A 20731-nucleotide genomic window follows, 5' to 3' on the forward strand; every position below is an offset into this window, starting at 1 on the left:
ACCTTTCCTGCTTTTCCTTTAGCTCCCAAGAAACTTGGACAAATTTAATGCACACTTTACTTTATTACCTTAGGTACATGATATGGTTTACCTTCCTTCTATATGGGATTTTATTTTCAATTTCTATTAATAGACAATTTTTTACATGTATGTTGGTGTAATTTACCTTGAAAGTTTGTTTTTTTTATAGAATCAGGGAGTATAATTAATAAATAAAAAAGTATAATAAATAAATAAAAAAGATATACAGTTGCTAATAGCTGAACGCTATTAATTTTGTCTTAAACAGAGCAGCCATATTGTTAATAGAACAAAACAGGTTTAGGAATGCAGTCAAGTTTTGATTGTGGATCCAATACTCTTACCATCAAAGTCTGATTTTAAGTCCTTGTGGCTTTCCCACTTTCTCAAGTGGCTTTTGTGCTGAAGTTATCATAGAAACTATTTATTCAGCCCCTCGGAGCGGAAGGGAGAGGGGACAATCCCCTATCTCTGCCATTCCCAGCCGGAGATGTATTCCAGACATCAGGCAGGCCAGCGCGGGAGAACTGCTCCATTAGACAAGTTATTTGGTTCAGTGTTCTGAAGGGTTGTGAATTCTTAGACCATCAGTCATACTTACATTCAAATATAAGTATCCAAACACATTGAAGTCCAAATATAGTACAACTACTTTACGACATGGGTGCTGGGAGACAGGATTTATGTCAGGCCTATGGACACTCTGTGTCTGCTCTTAAGCTCTGAGTTTCATAGTTTTGAACTAAACTGCTGTGCTATTGCTGTTAATAAAGACAAGTGTTCTAGAGACAGGTTTTTGTTCTTCTGTTTCTTTTCTTTTTTTCTTCTCTCTTCCTCTTTTCCTTTTTCTATGTCATCAATATTCTTTTCTTTTTGACTCTTCATCATCATCTCATCTTTATTTCTTCTTATAAGTAACTTCATGAGCTGAGCTTCACACAAAATAGGGATAATAGGAATATCAAGTAAGGATTAAAACATTAAGAAAATTAAATTTTAAGTAAAACTTTACATTTTTGCCTGAAGGTTTTGGGGTGTTCAAGAAGAAAAACAGAGGTAAGGCTTTGCTAGGGGAGGGAAGGAGAAGGACCGAGGGAGGCAGCGGAAGGGAAGTCAGGAGCAGTTCTGGATGAAGAATCCAGTCAACCAGTTATTGGCACTGGACAGAGCAGGTCCCTCATGGACCTGCTACCATGTGACCTATGGCCTTCACAGACTGTTCAGGGACTAGGAAAGATAGACACTTGGATGTCAGAAAGATTCTTATAAAAATTTTAGAGGAATTTTGTGGGAAAATTAGATCAAACCAGCATTTATTATGCACCTATGTCTATGGTACTATGTGTTGGTGCTCTCTCACGCTCCTCATGAATGATGGCTTATTGTCTGCCACTTCCCCTACTCATTTGATGCTAATTTATGATTGAGTAAATTAATAGGTGCCTTTGATGAATAACTTTTAAAGACTCTTCTTGGTTTTGATTTTTCTGGCATATGGAATCATGACTTGGGTCTTCCCCTATAGTCAGACCATCCATCTTTATAAAAATACTAGAGGCTCAGTGCATGAAATTCATGCACTCCATGTGAGTGTGTGTGTGTGTGTGTGTGTGTGTGTGTGTAGGGGGAGGGATCCCTCAGCCTGGCCTGTGCTCTCTCACAGTCTGGGAGCCCTTAGTCAGATATTCTTAACACTGCTGTGTAGGCAGAAGATGCTCCTGCCACTGCCACTGCACTTGGCAGTCATGAGCCTGGTTTCTGGCTGAGCGGTGCTCCCGCTGTGGGAGCGCATTGACCACCAGGGGGCATCTCCTGTGTTGAGCATCTGCCCTCTGGTGGTCAGTGTGTGTCATAGGGACTGGTCATTCTGCGATTGGATTGATTTGCATATTAGCCTTTTATTATATAGGATTATTATATAGAATTACAAGTTAGAGTGATAGTGGGGCAGACATTAAAAATTTATAGGTGCAGAAACCGAGGCCCAGAGAGAGTTTATTAACAAGTACTCAAGATGCGTATTTCCTTCTCTGTGAAGTAGAGAGATGTGGAAGCTGAGTCCCACAGTGCCAGGAGCCGATTTAGATAGACGTGTGTCATTGAACAGGAGACTATGCCTCCCTTTGTGTTCATACCCTGGACAGGTTGAGTGGTACTTGAGAGTCCTTAGCTGGGCTGCCAATAAGGGCACAGGGCCCAGGGTCCAGGGCCCAAGGCACAGGCACTTTTCTTGTTCTCCCTTTATTTGGCTTAGGAAGTGCGATGGACCCAGATGGGAGGCTGGACATCCAAGCTTTAGCTCCTCAGGACTCCCTTCAATCAGTGGAAGTCTCTGGCTTAGGTGGGGTCAAATGGGATGGGGTTTCTGGTGAAGGTAGCAGTGAGGGGGTGGGAGAAGGAGCATTGGGAGTCTTCTCTGGGAGTCTGAAGGGTAACTGCCCCCCATCCCCACCTCACGGTCACACTTCTAATGAGCAATTAGAATGTCAAATGTCCTGGGATGGGCCACGGCAATTCTAGGTCTGTAAACTTGGACTCTTGTCGCAACGTGCAGACTCAGTTACCCAAACTATTAATTTATACATTTAGAATCCATGAGCATGCCAGTATTGAAAAAAACCCTCAAATTCTTGTTCCATATCGTCTATCCCAGTAATTTTGCAGAACATCTGCCCAATCTAAGAGACAACTATTTATTGAGCATTAGCCGTGTTTGAATGGGATCTAATGCTTAATTCTCGGAATGAACATCCTGTCTCAAGCCATTTGATATTATTATCTTCTGCCTAATGATTCCAGGCAGAATTACATTAGGAATCCCTTTCTCTGTCTTTGCTGATGGGGTTAATGTCCGAGATGACGTGGACATGTGCTCTGCAAGGAAGGACTTGATGTGTAACCTTCAAGTGGATAGAACGTTTTTTAATCTTTCATGGACCTCTGCTGCTTCACACCCCAGGGTTTAGGCCACTGACCTCAAGTTTGCAAATTTTATATCCCATTACCACCCTGTGAGCTCCGTACTCCCCAGGGCCACATAGTTGATGTTTTAGCTGGAATCTGAGAAAGTGTCTGAACATTTCCTGAGGAGTTGGCGAGGAGCAATTTGGCAGTTCAGTCATAAAAACCCAGAGCTAGTGGCTGGGTATATGTTGTAATTACCTCACGCTGTTTCCTATTTGAGCCTGGTCCTGGGTAGCTGGGTAGAGTGGTATTGCTTGCGGGACTGACAGTATTTTAAAGGTCCGAGGAGTCATTTCCAGTGAAGACTAATAGCCATTGGCCATGTTTTCAGGGAGGCTTGGAAGTGTGGGCATAGGATCTGTTAGGAAGGGACCTCAGACACGTGGCTTGGTCAGTTTGAGCCTCTGTTTCTTCACTTATAAACGAGATTGCCGTACCTTTCTGGGTTGCCCTGAGGTTTAATGAGATAGTACATTTCCCATTCCTACTACAGTGCCTGGTGTGTTTAGCTATGGCAATGAAGATGATTCTCATTCTGATACGGAGAAGGTAAATGAGGGAGGGAGTCATAAAAAGAGGCAGGATTTTGATGGCCAAAACAAAAAGTTAAATAATTATCGGTATCTGGAGACTGCAGTCTGTGCTTTCTCTCCTTGGAACTGATTATTTTCAGAAACAAAGGAAGCAAACTTGAATTTCAAAATCTTTTAAAAATATAATTTTAATGGAAGCTTACTCAGTCTGTGGAGCTCTGGCTATACCTAGAGGCAATGTGCAGGTAAGGTTTTTATTTTTAAATGACCCCTTCATCCAAGTTGAGTTGCCTTCCTTAGGAAATAAACTTACTAAGCGCTCTTCCTTATTCAAATGCCCCTCTCAACTCCTCCAAAGAAGTTTGCATTGTTGTATTGGCAGATGTGGCAAATAGGCCTTGTCTCTTTCCTGAAGGACACCCCCCCCCCCCCAAGAGCTTTGTGAAAGGAATTTGTATTTTAGGAAATGGAAGGACTGGCCCCAACCCGTTTTCTTTGGCATCAATGCAAAGAGAACCCTGAAAGATAGTACTGTTTTGCTGTGAGGTGGTTGGCCGTTTATTGAAACATGCTTTCTTCGTTTACGATCAAGTGGACGACAAGCCACACTACCTTTCGGCTCATGATCTCGGAGGCAGAGAGAGACACTCTTTCCAGCTTCCACACATCACCGCCCATGGAGAAAACCGGCTCTGCTCCTGTTCATGTGCCCACCACTGTGGCCAAGGAAATGGGGCACTGGGGCTGGCCAGGCCTGAGCCCTGTGGAATAGCTTCCTCTTAGGAAAGAGGAGTTTGGCCAGCAAAGAAGAGGAAGGGAAGCTGAGTGGGTCAACAGTACATCTGCACCCAAACAAAGAAAGCTCCCTTTTTCTTTCTTTTCTTTCTTTAAAAAATATTTTTCTTTTTTTTCTTTTTACTGTTGACAGTATTACAGATGTCTCCCATTTATACCCCACCCCCATGTTCTCCCCTCCCCCAGGTTTTCAAAAGCTCCCTTTTTCGGAGACTCAGGACATCTTCAGCTCACTGTTATTAGGCTCTCCCTGGGCGCTGTGTGGGCGGGCCTCCCTTGGTGATTGGGCCAGGCTGACACAGATTGGCCACCCCTGAGAAGAGCCATGGCCTTCACCTTCCAATGGACTGGCCCCTTCCGTTGGCTTCGCACTCTGCAGCAGCATAATGCATGTTTAGGACAAAAGGGTTCTTATTTGTTGTTTTTCTTCTGTGGCCCTATTTCTCTTGAGAAATTGAAAATAGTTTTATTTATTTTTCTTTTCTTTTAATGATTCCCATTTTGATTTTCAAGAGACCTGAAACTATTGAATATCCATGTAAGTGGAACAAAACATACATTATCTAAATGGTGGCAAAGCTGTAGTAGAACCCCTGCACCCTTACATTTCAGCCTGTGGTGAACTGATGGCTGTAAACTTTCTGAAGTTGGGGTTGCTTCATATTCATTCTCAGCCTATAAAAGTGAGAGTGCTTTCAATAAGGAATGGTTTCCGCAGGTAATAGTTTTTCTAATTGTCATTAAAAATGTTCGCATTGCCTAATATTTCTCATCCCCTTAGGGTAAATCACACAGCCACCAATACAGTCAAGGTTTATGAAAAAGCAAAAATATAAAAACAAAGCAACAAATATCAGGTACTTTTTGTGCTCTGCTAACTTCTCAAGAAAGCAAGAAATCTCAAGTAAGAAAACAAACTTTTCTTTTAAGTTTTGAAGACCTTTCAGGAATTTTATAAGAATATGCGAGCCATTTTTCTTCTTTTTCTTTGGTAAGCAATTCTGACTTAATATTAAGGAGATTGTTGACTACTTGACAGAATTCTAGACAACAGAGTTTCCTTTGACCTTGGGTTGAGTTGTCTGTTCATTTGCATTTGGGCTCTTCCTTGAAAATGGGTTAACACAGATTCTTACATATTGAAGAGTCAGAAAACAGCAAGATGTCTTGCTAAATGATTTCCTCCTCTCATCTATTTCCTGTGACTATAAGAATCCTCTCACTTATGAATAGAAAAGCCAAAATTCAGCCCACCTGATACAAATCAATCCCCTCAAATGTATTTTTTTTTGTTAACTGATAGGTTTATTTTCTAATTAAAAAAAATAAGGTATCCTTATGAAAATGAGTCATGTCAAAAGTAGTTGTAGTACCTAGGGAAGCCCACTAGGGTGGTAATCATGCTTAATTCTTTGCACAGTGTAGCGAAGTCATTGCTCTTGGAGTCCTTGTCTAATGAACAGCAGAGTATTTAGTTGCCACACACTTCAAATCTGTAAAACACGTAGGTTAGTTTTTGCCACCTGTTTAAGATGATTGGACTGTTATCTCTAAATGGGGATTCCCATCCCTCTTAAGAATGTTGAGATAAATAACAGATAAAAGTGGTTCCTGAAGTGGTGTGGTGATGGTGTGCAGGAGAATATGCCGATGAGGATGAACTACTGCAAAGTTGTTGTTTTAACTTTTTTAATAAGGAGAATTTAATATATAAAAAACCAGAGAGAACAATACAAAAGCTCCAGCTTCTGCAGTTATCAATTAACGGTCAATTTTATTTCATCCATTTCACTCCTCCACCACTGATTTTTTTTAAAGTAAATCCCTAAAGATAATTTAGTGAATATTTCCATATGCATTTCTCTAAGATAAGGGATCTTTAGGAAACTTAAACTTTATATACTATTACATTAAAAAGTAACATCAAAATATCATCAAACACTCAGGATTTAAATTTTCCTGATTAGGTCATACATCTTATTTATTTATTTTTTACATTTGTCCAAATCAGGATTCACGTAAAGTTCATATTTTGTAATTATTGATATGTTTCTTAAAAATGTTTAGATATATTGATTGTCCCCTTTGTAATTTTATGCCTTGTAGTTTATTTATGGAAGAAATTTGTTCATGCTCTATGATATCACTTGTATGTGGAATCTAAAAAGCTTAGCAAACTCAGAGAAACAGAGAGTGGAGGGGTGGTTACCAGGGGCTGCCAGGTGGGAGAAAAGGGGGAGATATTGGTCACAGGGTATACATTTCTGGTCGTAAGATACATTAGTTCTGGGGACCTAATGTACAGCATGGTGATTATAGCTAAAAACACTGTGTTATATACTTGAAAATTGCTAAGAGTAGATCTGAAATGTTCTCACCACAAGAAATAAGAACTAGGTGATGGGGTGGAGGTGTTAGCACATGTGAGGGTGGTAATCATGTTGTATCAAATCAACACATTGTACATCTTAACCTTACACACTGCCACTTGTCAAGTGTATCTCAGCAAGGCGGGAAAGGAGGAAACTGGTGCATGTCCTGTAGAGTAGAGCTACTTAAATGCCAGTCCATAAACAGCTTATTACCAGTTTCTAATGAGACGAGAAGCATGTGCCAGATTGTAAATCCAGTCACTAAGCACACTAGTTAGCTCAGTGGATCCATGTTTTTTCATAGCAAGACTTTCTCCACGAAGGAAGCAGGGAGTGTGCGGACCAGCACTGCGAGTCCTGGGACCACACCCGAGCACACTGCTGTCCAGCTTCTCAGTCCAGTGGTGCCTGCCTCCAGTGCCGGTGGCACTTGTCCTTCTCCTCTGTCTCCTGTATGCACTGTGATTTGCTTGTTGGCACTAGAGGTGGATCCAAATCAGAATCAACTTTTTGGGGAAAAAACTTTGTTAGGTATATTCCTATTAAGAGGCCCATCATGCCTGCCGGTATCTCTTTTTGTGATGTGAGCAGCCCACATTGATGATCATTGTCTAGATCCACGGACTTACGAGGGACGCAGAATGGGCATATGTGAATTTGTCACTTCCTATTTATTAATACTGTGAAGTTCTATACGTAGATTTGAACTTAATGCTCATTGTTCCACAGCCAGCAATGTCAACGATGCTGCCGAGTGTGCTCTTTCTGCACTTATCCAGACTGACCCATGGCTCTGAGAGTTGTGAAAAATGACTTAATATCTAAATCTAAGTATTAGCAATGATGAGGCATACGATTTTGGGAAATTTATTTTGGGAAATTTATCTCCTTGTTGCAGCATTGCTTTCTCAGGAATGCTCTTTTTAATTCAAGAAATAGCAACGTTTAAATAAACTTTATTGTGGTAACCGTTTCATAATAGCTAAGTCAAATCATTATGAATCTGTTTATCTGAAACTTATACAGTGCTGCAAGTCAGTTATATCAATAACAGTGGAAAACAAACAAACAAAAAGAGATGGTACATACAGCTTTAATGACTCAAGAGAAAGATTTCGAAAATGACTGATCTATTCAGATCCCCTTGGGAAAGGAATGCGGGGACAAGAGCTGCTCCAGTAGATTCATGCTAAATGTTTGTGGAAAATAGCATGTGTGTGCGTGCATGTACATGTGTGTGTGTGTGTGTGTGTGTGTGTGTGTGTGTGTGTGTAAGTCACATTTTCTGTGTGTTTCATGTCAGTGAAAAAGATGTATACAGTTCCTTGAGGACAGATGCATTTCTACCTAATGTCCAACTTCCAGGTCCACTGTCAGGTTTTTAGACCAAGGCTTTGTTTTTGGGAGCTGCTGCAAAGATTGGGAACCTTTCAGGTATGTCAGGAGGTAGAAAGGTTTCCCTGTTCTGACAGCATCGTCTCCTTCTCAGAAGTTGTCACTCGGTTGAAGTTTTGTGTTGACATTATCACCACCTCTGCACAATTACAGCTTGGCACATGAATGCTGCCACACCCTCCCTGGAGCTCTGAGGTGTTGAGAGGACAGCGCTGGCACCACCGAGGCCCAGAGAGAAAGCTTTTGGGTTGGATTTCAGGGGCGAGCTGTGCTGGTGGTTGGGATGCATTGCCAGCCTCTCCACATGTTGGACCGAGTGCCAGCAGCCTCTGCATTGTCAAAGAGCTGTGACTGACGCTGGAGGGTATTTTAGAACATTGTTCTGCTCACCCGGCTTTCATGCACCGGGTCAGATAGTTGCCTGGGTGATCTGATGCTTTTACTTGAAGCTGCTTTTCTAAAGCTGAGACACACCCCTGTTCAAGTGTATGTGCAGAACACATTCCTGTGGGGTTGTGAGTAGGTTTAGGATTATCCACATTTTGAATCTCTACATTGCTCCCCACCCACCTGCTTCCCTCAACACTGAACATGTGAAGAGCTGGCTGCTGTTTCTCCAGAGGGAACAGGACAGGATACACACCACAGAGAAGCAATCTCAGAAAGGGAAGCACTAATCTGTAGGAGTGAGGGCTCCCAACATGTATTCATCGTTGCTTTCCCTTTCCAATCTACTTTGTAAGATGGATCTTGGAATTTTTTTTTGGTTTGCACACCCAAGAAAAGAAAACCTGAGCACAAAAAATGAGGTGCACATTAGTTTTTATGAGGGAACACATTCTTTCTGGGATATTTATGGAAACATCTTTCTAATCGCTAACCTAGAAATGTTTAGTACTAACCTTGGGATATTTTAGGAGTAAATTCTTTTGGTTCTAAATTAATGACCTATGACATGCTTCTATTGTGTAACCTCGGAACAATTACTTCACATCTCTGAATTTCAGTTTCCTCATCCAAAAAGGAACACAATAATACATTTTCTAGATAGAATCTAAGGGGAGAGTCACATGATGATTTTGTAAATTATAAAGCTCTCTAAAATTTGCCAATGATATTTGTTCTACAGTGTGACTTCACATGGACTAGCTAAATTCCTGATTCAGTCATATTCCCTCAAATTTAAATTAGACTGTTTTATTAAAAGTTTTCTAGATATCTAAATGTTTAGAAATAATGCTTACACTTCTGCTTCAATTGCAAAGTTAGAAGGCAAAAAAGAGACTTATGTTCTTGACCCCTTATATTGTGAATTGTTAATTTCTATGACATATTCTCAACAACTTGCTTTTAGCTAACTTCCTCTGACTTTTTAAAAACATAAACTCTATCAATGAGTTGTTGTTGTTCCTTAGGAACAGTGTTGTGTCTGTTCTCGTGAAAGGGTTAGGTAGAGAGATATTTTGAAAAACCCACTGCCTGTTGACCCTCATGAAATAGAAGTAGAGATACAAGACCCCCGAAGCTTTCGTAGCTGTAAAATAATGCACCTGAAACATGGAAAAACTTTACTCTCGGACCCCTCGCATCCCACGTATGGGTATCTTTTATGTTTTTGATTTTTCATGTTAACTTCTTCAAATTTAGAAGAGTGAATGAAATTGTATTCATTTCTTAGGACTCAATATCTTTTTTTATTCCCTTATTATTGGATTTCTTCTAAACAGAGGGACCTTGGCAATAAATGAAGTACCCACTTACTCTGACTGAATTCGGTCCCCTGGTGCTGTCTTAGTGGGATGTAAGTTTGACACCTGAGCCTACATTTACCATTGAAGATTCAGGTGTTGTGCGAGATGCTGGGTGGCGAAGATCAGTCTGCACTTCCCATCTTTAAGGAACTCCCATTGCAAAAGAGAGGGTGATTTTTTTGGTTCCAGGGGATCTGAAACGCTTGAATAACTTGAGTACAAGTTAAAGCTGCCCAATGGAGTTCAAATCTGACCTGCCTCCTTGTTTCATAGGGAAGCTACTCTTTCTGGAAATGGCTCCCTGACCCCTTGTTCTGTGAACCTGTCCTGAGGACTGATTGTATATCAGAGTTGCGGGTGGGGTGGGACCTTCTGGTCTCTAAAAGAAGCCAGGTACATTGAGGATGAGAATATCCAATTCCTTGCCAGCATTTAAGTTCCTACTTTATGGACTTATGGATATCCTGCATTGGCCCCAGTGGTCTGGGGCTAGGGGTGAGGGTGACACTGGGCCTGGGGCCAAGAAGGCCCATTCTCGCCGCCCTCTTAGGACTGTTTGGAGTGGTCTGAGTTGAAGGTGTTTTGTTCTCATAGTTCCTTGGGCAGCTTACTGTAGCTGCAGGGACCAGGAGCCCGAGTGGCCAAGTTTCCCTGGGCTTGCCTGCCGTGGAATGTATTTTCCCATAGAAACATTTTAAGTTGTGGTCAGGTTCCCAGACCAGCCTATAATAACCGATTTAGCTGATAATGTAGTCCAGAGACTGCTATTTGACTAGCTTGGGGACCAAACCACCACCTATTAACATTATTTCTATTGGAAGAGCCATCCCGAGTTCTAAATACCAATATAGAAATGACATTTGGAGCCCTTCCTGTTTGTCAATTGGGAGCTGCCAGTACTCAAACCCAGAATCTCGCATCACTCTGCACTCCCAGTTCCTGAAGAACCCCATTCATTCCCCTCAGCCTGACCCCACCGACTGGTATTCTTGTCTTTTCCTGTGGCTGCCAGTACATTCAGAAGATATGATCGCCCTGGACAGAGCTCTGGGTTTGAGAACTTCTGGGAAGCGGTGGGAATCATGGTTTCTGGCCCCCACTTCTTCTGTGGGTGATGAAGAGGAGGGAAGGGAATAGTAGGGCTAATAATGGGGCAGTGAATTCCACAGACCTAGCCCTGGCCTGCCTCTCACCACGCAGGTTCTGGACCACTTGCTGAGTTTATGTGTTTGTGTTTTAATAATCTCTACAATTTTGCCAGACCTTGGGAAAGTACAGGATGGCTCTGGTTTGAGTAAATGGAGCAAATATGCTAGAAAAGGTAACTGTGGTGCCAGTCCTTGAACTCGTGGGGAAGGCCAAGGAGCCCCAGTGCTTTGGGAAGCCATTCTACAGAAACTGTGTGTTTCCTGGGTGCCATTGGTCAGATCCTCTGGGATGCTGGAGAGACACAAATCCGAGATGTGCTGGTTTGCCTGTTTTGAGGAAACCCTCCCTCATCCTTATAGAATCAAAGAGTACAGTCCAGACTCGTTATCAACAGATACACCGCCCTCCACATTTAGATGGGAGCATCTTTTCTACAACCAACCGTGGGTGTGGTGCCGGCAGGCCTGGCACAGGTCCCTCCCTTTAGAGAGAAGTGGATCCAGTGCAGCCTGTGGCAGCAAGGTAGCTGGAGCAGCGCCTTCCGAAGCCCGGGGCCTCTGGGTGTTCAGTAGTGTGAGCAGCCTCGGTGCTGTGAGTGTTGCTCTGCGCAGAGCTCCAGGAGTAGGAAGTGCCAGGCTTCAGTGGGATCAGGACATGCTGCACCCCGCCTCAGGCTTTTGGTCTTCACGGTTCTTTCCTATCACACTGCCCCGGGGCTTTAAATTCTTCCTTTCTTTCTTTTTTCCAAAGTAAGTCAAACACACATGCTTCAGTCACCCATAAAAGATTCCAGAAGTCGGCAGCCAGTCTAAAATGACCTCCCAGATTTGGGGAATTGCCTTTGCTGCCTTCCATTCTTTCAGCTTCTTTGTGTGTGTGTGTGTGTGTGTGTGTGTGTGTGTGTGTGTGTGTGTGTGTGAGTGATGTCCTTGATACAGTGACCTAAATTCTTTGGTTCTTGAGTCCTTGGGCTGTTGCATTTGATCAACACAAAATCCCCCTAAGATCACAGTTTAGGGCAGACAGCAAAAAACAGTTGATGCAACACCCTCTCTGTGCTGTGAGTTCCCTACTCAGCTCTGGGAACAGCCTTTGTCCAAACAGCACCTGCAGGCAGGCCTTTCCAGGCCACCCAGGGAACTCTGTGCTGTTTGTCTTTAGGAATTGGCTGTCCATAGTGGCTTCCTCTGTGGCCTTGGTCAGTTGCACCAACCTGCCAAAAGGAAATATGCACCAATTTGTGAACTGAAAGCTTTTGTTTCATTGCTTTTGGGATTTTGATCAGCTGCCTCCTGTATGCCACCTCCCAAGGGTGATTGAGCTCATCACCAGAGCATGTGCCCTTTTGCTAAAGAAATAAGTAGAATCAGAAATTCAGATATGATTTTGTCTACATTAATTTTGTTTTTTTCCTCAAAGGAAATGTATTGATCCCTGAGTTGTAAACACTGATAACTTCACTGAGCAGAATAAATTAGTGAGCCCTGGCCGGTGTGGCTAAGTTGGTTGGGTGTCATCCCATGCTAGTTCTATTTCCATTCTGAACACATGCCCAGGTTGCAAGCTTGATTCCTGGTGGGGGGCATGCAGAAGGCAGCTGATCGATGTTCAACTCTCACATCGATATTTCTTTCTCTCCCTCTCCTTTCCTCTCTCTCTAAAATCAATGAAAATATTAAAAAGGAGAAATCCTATATAATAAAAGCCTAATATGCTAAGTGTCTGGTCAACCAGTTGACTGTTCTACCATTCAAAGCATAATATGCTAATGATATGCTAAGGTTGCTCAACCTCTTGCACTGACCACCAGGTGGCAGATGCTCTGTCCTGTAGGTTAGCTTGCTGCTGGGGTCTGGCCTATTGGGACTGAGCAAGACAGGCTGGACATGCCCTGGAGCTCTCCCATGGTCCCTCCCCAGCTGGCCAACCTCCCACATCCCTCCCAGGAATCCCTCAGTGTGACTTGCACCCTCTCACAATCTGTGACCCTTTGGGGGATGTCAGAGAGCCAGATTTGGCAGGATCCCACAGGCCAGGCTGAGGGACCCCATTGGTGCATGAATTCGTGTACCTGGCCTCTAGTAAATTAATGATCAGCATGTCAGCAAGTAACCAAGGCATGAGACCATTATACATCATTGTTTAACTGCCTATACCTTTCAAATAGGCATGAAATATGCTCCCTTTAAATAGATTAACTGATAAGAAATAGTTCTCACTATTAGGTAGACTTCCATGTCGGTGGCATTTACAGCTGGCCTATTTATGACACCAAAGGAATAGTGTTCATCTTTGTTAACTGTACTTTGTATTTACTAAGGCATTTATTTAGTTACGTGTGCTTTTAAAGAGACGCCAGGATATTCTAGGTGTAATGGACACTGTTTCTCTGCTTCAAGAACTATTAGTCTGAGATCAGAGCAGGTGGGGGCAGGGCTGAGAATATAGACATATAATTATTTAGAATATATAATTACAGTATAGCAATGTTGGTTTTTGAGAGGTATGTTTGGAATTGTGTTGATAGGTTGTAAGGTGGGGGGGGGGGAATTTTCATCCGAGGGTAGGGATTAACAGCATGGAGAGAGATGGACTGACACATTAAAAGCAAAAGATGGGAGAAGAGTTTGGATTTAGCATGCACATGTCATGGGTGTGAGGGCATGTGCATTAATGAGGGCTGAGACGGCAAAGAGGAGCAGAGCAGGAGAGTGAAAGTGAGGGTACAGGTGAAGAAGAGAGCGGCAGGTAGGTAGGCCTTCCTGGTAGAGATATGAACCTAATAGTGAGATGTTTCACATTTTGTGGAGGGTAAAGGTCTATCTCTGGATCATAGAACAGAATTAATCACGGTGAACATAGAAAGATACTTAGCTACATTGTCCTAATGGAGTAGAGAGGGATTAGGAAAAGAACGTGATATTGGTCCAACAATGAAACACCAGAATTTGGACAAGGGATTTGCTAATGGGGTTAGAGAATTTAAGAAGAATTTCAGCAGTGGGGTGAAATAAAACCAGCAACTCCTCTAAGCATCTGGGAAACGTTAAGTCATAGCTCAGCTAGTCTCCTTCTGAGCCTACTCTGGATTATGAGGCGAAACACCCTTGTCCTGGACTTGTTTAGCTCTCTGGCTGACCTTGATGCCCATGTTCCATGGACAGTCGGTGCTGGGTCAACATACAGGCCTATCTTCTGTCACAATCAATGACTGTGTCTTAGTCAATTTTGGGGGAATAACAGTTTACTTATAATCACATGGTTACAAACTTGTTATTATTTTACTTTTTAATAAACTTCATTTTAGCAGCTTTAGATTTAAAAAAAAAAATCACAGGATAATACAGAGTGTTCCCTTATACTCTAGACACAGTTTCCTCAGTTAGCATCTTATATTAGTTTAATACATTTATTACAATAAATGAACCAATGCTGACACATTATTATAACTACAGTGCATTCTTTATTCAGATTTTCTTAGTTTTTTATGTCTCGGATTCCATTCAGGAGACCAAATTGCCTCTAGTTGTCATGTTATTTTTTTTAAGGCTGTGCCAGTTTCTCAGATGTTCCTTGTGTTTGATGACCTTGACAGTTTTGATGACTAGTGGTCAGGAATTCTGTAGATTGCCCCTTAATTGCGACTCCTTTGGAAGAAAGTCACTATGCATAGTCTACACATAAGAAATGGGAGTTAGGCTTCACCTCCCTGACGGCAGAGTTTCTATATGAATTACTTGGAATCTCCAGCACAGAAGATCTTTCTCTTCTTTCCCATTTGTTTATTTATCTAATGATGTATTAATCACTATTGACTCAGGAACACTTATTTTATGCTTTGGATTACAATCCAATACAACTTTTGTTATTTTATCACTCACATGGTCCTAGCTTTGACCATTGGGAGTTACTTCATTTGCCTCCTGTGTCCGTTGACATGCCCCATCGTGGAGTTTAGCACTTCTTTACTTTATTACTTCCTGTTACTACAAGATGCTCTGGACTCCTCTGTGTATCTCTTGTTCAGTCCTAGAAGCAACCATTTGTCCCAGGAGCTCTGCTTCCTTTTACTGGAAAATGATGTCATAAACCAAGATTTGGGAGTGAGATCTGCTCATTTTGGTCATTTTTCTTTTTTTATGTAACAAGGTGCTTGGCACATAGTGGGTTCTCATTGAATACTGTTCAATAGCTTTGTGCTTGTGGGCAGGTGATTACTTATGTACACCGTGTGTGCCCAGCATTGAACTTACTGACTACACAGGAAGGTGAGCTGTGTGATCTTGACTGCATTGAGTGTGAGATAGAATGTTTGGTTTTAAATGTCCTGAGGATGGAACTGAAGGGAGAGAGGGAGAAAGGAATGAAGGAATGAAAGAGGGAAAGATGGTTATTGGCGTTAGAAGAAAAGGTAATGGAGTTACTAATCTACTGGATATGGAAGAGAGAAGAGGTTAAAGGTTTTGCAAACCAGAATACGAAATTATTCACCTTTCTGTTCTTTTTAATGGCATAAAGTCGCTTAGAGAGGTTGGCTGGCTTTCTTCTTCAAAGAAGGAAACTGGGATTGTCTACATCCCAGCCAGTGTTGACCCAGACACTCCAGAAATGGATCCCCGGGTCTGGAGAGCCCAGCTGAGGCTTGAGGAGGCCATGGGAGCTGTTTTCATGACCACGGTTTGAAGTTTCATTACTCAAGTTGTTGTGACTGGCAGATGGGTTGGAACAGTCACATGTGGTATTCAGATCATTTCTGGGAGATCTGACCCCTGTCTTCAGTGAGGAGGGCCAGAATACAGCATTGAAATAAGAGAGAGCATTTGCAAAGTTTATTGGAGCAGTAGTGGGGTTCCTTTATTAGATGTATACGTGATTTTTCTTTTCTTTTTTTATCTTGATAAAAATTTTGTCAAAGAACTAATACAGTCAAGATGTGGTTTCCAATACACGTAGCTCATTTGTGTATTACAATTTTTTCATCTATCATACTTTTTACCCTGAACATTAAATTTTTATAAAACTTTGGAACAGTGGAATACTGCCTTGAGGCATGTTACATGGGCAGTTGGGCCCTCTTCATTATGTAGGGCATATTCCTCTTGATATCCCTCCACAGTTATACTCATGGAGACTAAATCATAATTTCTACCCCTAAGTTTAAAAAATCTGGCAACTCATGGAGCAGTGTCCACCTCATTCACCTTTATCTAATATTTAGTATTCTCCTTGCCTAAGGATTGAATCACGTCACAGCCTAAGAAACTCACACAGATGCAATCAGAGCCCCTGAACTTGTTTCTATTACCCCGGTCTTGTCTGGAAAGCCATTTGCACTCGGGATAGGAAGCAGAAAGGCTATCTTGCTGTAAGAGAGGCCAGACTCACAGAAGTGGGTCCTGGCTAAGGAGTCTGGACACTGCAGACATTTTGCACAGAGGCCAATTCTTGCAATAATGTGGTCAGACGTGGTAGAGCCCAGCTGTTTGCTCCATTGAGAGGGGCTCTCACTAGCCCACGCAATCTCTGAGCACTCTGTCTGAACTGGATCCAAATATCCAGCCTGCTGAGGCTCACCCATCCCCCAGGCTGATTGGAAGTGGGTTGTTGCAGAGCACAATATTCACAGCAATTTGTGAGAGAAGTTACAGATCTTTATCAATTAAAAAAAAAAGTAATATATAGTGGTGACGTGGAATGTAAATGTATTTCTTCCTCTCCCCCTCCCCCCATGAACTATTAGAATACAACTATAAGTAATTTATGCTTTATCTTTGGTCTATTGATGGACATGTTGAGATTTTTGTTACTCATGCCACCATGAAATGCCATCTTGTTTCCTAAATACATCTCTGCCTTAACATAGGGCTTAAGAGGGTATACTAGTATTTCTAAGTAAGGTTTCCTGAGTTCAAATCCTGTTCTCTACTTCCAAGCCATGGGACCTTGGCAATTTGTGTAACCTTCCTACGCCATGGTTTCCTCAGTGTTAAAGACAACAGGAATAGAACTTCCCTCAAAGAGCTGCTATGAGGATGGGAGAAAGTGATGTATCTTTAGCATTTAGCATGAAGTTCTTTTGCCTTTAATTTGCTGAATGCTACTGCCACTTTCATGGGGCTTTAACTCTGACTTTTGTTTTGTTTTGTTTTGTTTTGTTGGTGGTGGGCTAGTGGGTATGGCTGATGAAGTGAAAAGGAAGCGAAAGAGATTTATGAACACTGTACTTCCATTTACACAAAAACGTAGCTTCATTAAAGACATATCTTCTTTGTTAATACTTGTTGTGCTAAAACCTTAAAGTCTTTCATAATGGAAATAATCCAACATGTCTACTTCAGACTTTACATGTGTTAGTGCTTTCCAACTTAAATAAAACACTCATTTATTTCTAGAATTAGAGCTGTTCTTTTATGTGCATACGTAGAACAGATGCCACCCAGCTTGCTTGAGTGAGTTCTGGTAGTTTGCCGTTCTCAAGACCAAAGTCAGCAGAGAAGAAATCTTAACATCTTTGTAATACTTTGCATTTAGTCATATAACATAGTAGTATTTAGTGTTGTTAAAGGATGAATGAGATTAAAACAATCATCAGATGAGGATGTTGGTTGAAACAACTGAAATTAAATGATATACTACTTATTATAAAGGATAAAATTATGAAACACAATAAAAAGTCAGAGCATGCAAACTAAATAAGTCACAATTCAACGTTATCTAGCATCTTAAGAGATGCAGTGAAAGGAAGATGTGATAACCCAAAAAGGGACTGTGATAACTAATAAAGCAGAAAGTGACTTCTTTATGAGATAAGATCTTTATACTTTTAAAGTAACTTGTAGCTTTAAATAAAAAATGATGGCCCTGGCCAGTGTGGCATCATCCCATGCATGAAACAGTTGCCGGTTCAATTCCTGGACAGGCACATAACTGGGTTTCATCCAGGTGGGATGCATGCAGGAGGCAGCCAATTGATGTTACACTCCCACATCCATGTTTTTCTCTCTCTCCCTCTCCCTTGCTCTCTCTCTAAAAATCAATTTAAAAAATCTTAAAAAAAAAGACAATCAAAGTATAACAGTGTATATTTTAAAAATAAACAGTTTTGGATGGGATTAAAGTGAGAAAGCAAATCCACGGACACAAATAATAGTGTGGAGAAGGCCGGAGGGGCGGGGGAAAGGGGGGGTCAATGGGACAAACAAACAAACACAAACAAATGGGACATCTAATACTTTCAACAATAAAGATAATTTTTTAAAAATTGAGAAAGCAAAAGAATTCTCTTTCCACTTCCCCAGATCTTCAGCTCTGAAGGCAACATGTTTTAACCACTTCTGTTTTTAATTCTTCTCATATTTATCTGCACAGCACCATCTGCTTTGCCTGTATCTATATGCTTAGATGTAAACAGTACCCACTGGCTCCTTGCCATGAAAGATGGAGACACAGCTCATGTAGATATAACATCTAACATGTTGATAGGTTGATTCAAAACACTAAAAGGACCAATAAAGAACGACACCATTTCTGTGATTTTTTCAAATACTTTGGAAAACCTTTTGAATATCTTGTTTTGTAGGACTGAAATTACTGATTCTTTTTTCCTTAACTTTTTCACCCTATTGTGTGTGTTGTTACTCCATAAATATACTCATTCTTGTCAGACAATATGTCCTGATTTTTGTTTGAAAAACATCGTTTCTCTAAACACAGGACACCCTGCAAAGGCTCAGGGGTCCTCTGAAGCCATTCCAGGCTTTGGTTTGGGGTTGGACTGAATCCAGGGGGGTTGTTGCAAATGGGCTATTGGTGGGGGAAAGTTTGAGGTGGTTGACTTTAGCCTGGATTGTCATTTTAGATGGAGAGAGCATTTATGAAGCTTAGAAGGGTTGAGTGCCTCCGTGCCCCCTCCCCTCCTTGTAGCTCCCTACCCTAACTTCTCCTCTCATCATCCTTTCCAAGATTTTAAGTTGCCCCAGGAAATTCTGGGGCAACTGAACTAAAGTTTTTGGCACTACTTCACAGGAGGGGCAAAGGATTGATGGCTGTTGGCTAAGAATTCTTAAAAACCAACATCCCTCCCTCCCTCCTTCCCTTCCCCCTTCCCTCCCTCCCCCCCTTCCTTTCATCTTCTATGGTTCCTTTGGCTGAGTAGGTAATTTAGGTTAGAAGATGATTCCATCAAGAAATCCATTACATTTTCATTGTCTTTTTCATACAATGAGCTTTCATATCCATCATTTCAACTAACATACATATTACACATATTTCATCCTAATGTATAGAGAAATAAACTAAGGATCAGAAAGGCCCTAAAGTCATGTAATGTACATATAAGTCTCTAATCATTTTCTGTTTAGCCTTGGAGAAGCTCTGGGCTCTTGGGTATGGATTTAGGGCCCTTGGTCTGGTCCTTCCATCTTTCTTCCTACTTCTCTTTCTGACCTTAGCATCAGTAAGCCTGAAGTATGCATTTTATCCTGCAAAGTGTTCCAGGTTCTCTTAGTCTGTCAGAGGTGTACAGGGCAGGGCAGAGACCTTACCTGCGTTCTCAATCCTGCAAGTGGTCCAAGTAGTGACTTCAGAGGAAGATGCTCTGCATACATAGGGAGAAAGTGTGAGTTCACACCAACTGGAACTACACTTCAGCTGTGCATTTGTTTTTAAAGGCTTATGCTTGTGGAGCTACAGTGTACCAGAAAGCCTCGGAATAGCTTTTGGTTTGTGAAATTGATTGCAAAACAGTTGACCTTCCTCATTAGTCCCTGAACTCGAGGTACTAGCATGAATGTTTAGGCTTCACATGTGGCCAAGTATCCTCAGCCATTGTGGAACTAGCTGGATCCTCACCCAGTTGCTCCTTAAAATTTTAAATATGGATCATCTGGATTTTGAGTGGAGGCTTTGCTCTAAGATGTGTGATGAGTGTCTGTAAACAAGAAGCCCAGAGTGACACTGACTTTATTTTCCTGTAACTGTGGGTATCAACTGTGTTTCCAAACTTTGGCTAAAGAAATATTTATGTGTTTCGGCTTTTATTTATTCTGAGTAATGTCAGAATTTGCATTCCTGTAATTCTGGTGAAGGGAAGAATGCAGTCATTCTTCCTTTTTAGAGGTGAACTGGGCCAGAGGAAAAAAATGTACAAAGCTTCAATGAATAGAAATTGAAAGTCTTACATGCAATATATTTTATGATGACCTTTCTTAACTAGATTAGTAGGAAGTTGATTATTTTTTAAATGTTTAGAAATTTCATACTGTTTTTTAAAAACATATTGTTATTGATTTCAGAGAGGAAGGGGAGGGAGAGAGAAACATCAATGATGAGAGAGAATCATTGATTGGCTGCCTCCTGCACACCCCACACTGGGGATGGAGCCCACAACTCAGGCCCTGATCAGGAATTGAACCATGACCTACTGGTTCATAGGTCCATGCTCAACCACCGAGACAATTGGCCAGAAGTTTATTGTTTAAATTTGACTCCTATATAGCTCTACAAGCATTTATATTTGTATATTGGGATAGAAGGCAATGCATTTTGCATCCCTGTTTTTTATTTCCTTGATTACTGTATGCGCAGGTGATATTAAGGGATATCATTATTGATATCATTATGTTAAAGTGTCTCAAACTAAAAAGCCAGCATTGAGTCCCACGAGTTTACTTTTCTCTGTCTGCAAAGATTCATCCTGTTCTTTAAAGAAGTTTTTGTAATCCTTACCTGAGGATATTTTTTTATTTTATTG

General features: G+C 41.5%; 1 protein-coding gene across 1 annotated transcript in view; it reads left to right on the plus strand.

Moving 5' to 3' along the window:
• FBN1 (fibrillin 1) overlaps positions 1 to 20731 on the plus strand; it is a 230424-nt gene that overhangs the window by 11471 nt on the left and 198222 nt on the right. The gene's annotated exons all lie outside the window — the stretch shown is intronic.

The sequence above is a fragment of the Pipistrellus hanaki genome (genome assembly GCF_964339955.1).
Source record: "Pipistrellus hanaki genome assembly, chromosome: 1".
NCBI lineage: Eukaryota > Metazoa > Chordata > Mammalia > Chiroptera > Vespertilionidae > Pipistrellus > Pipistrellus hanaki.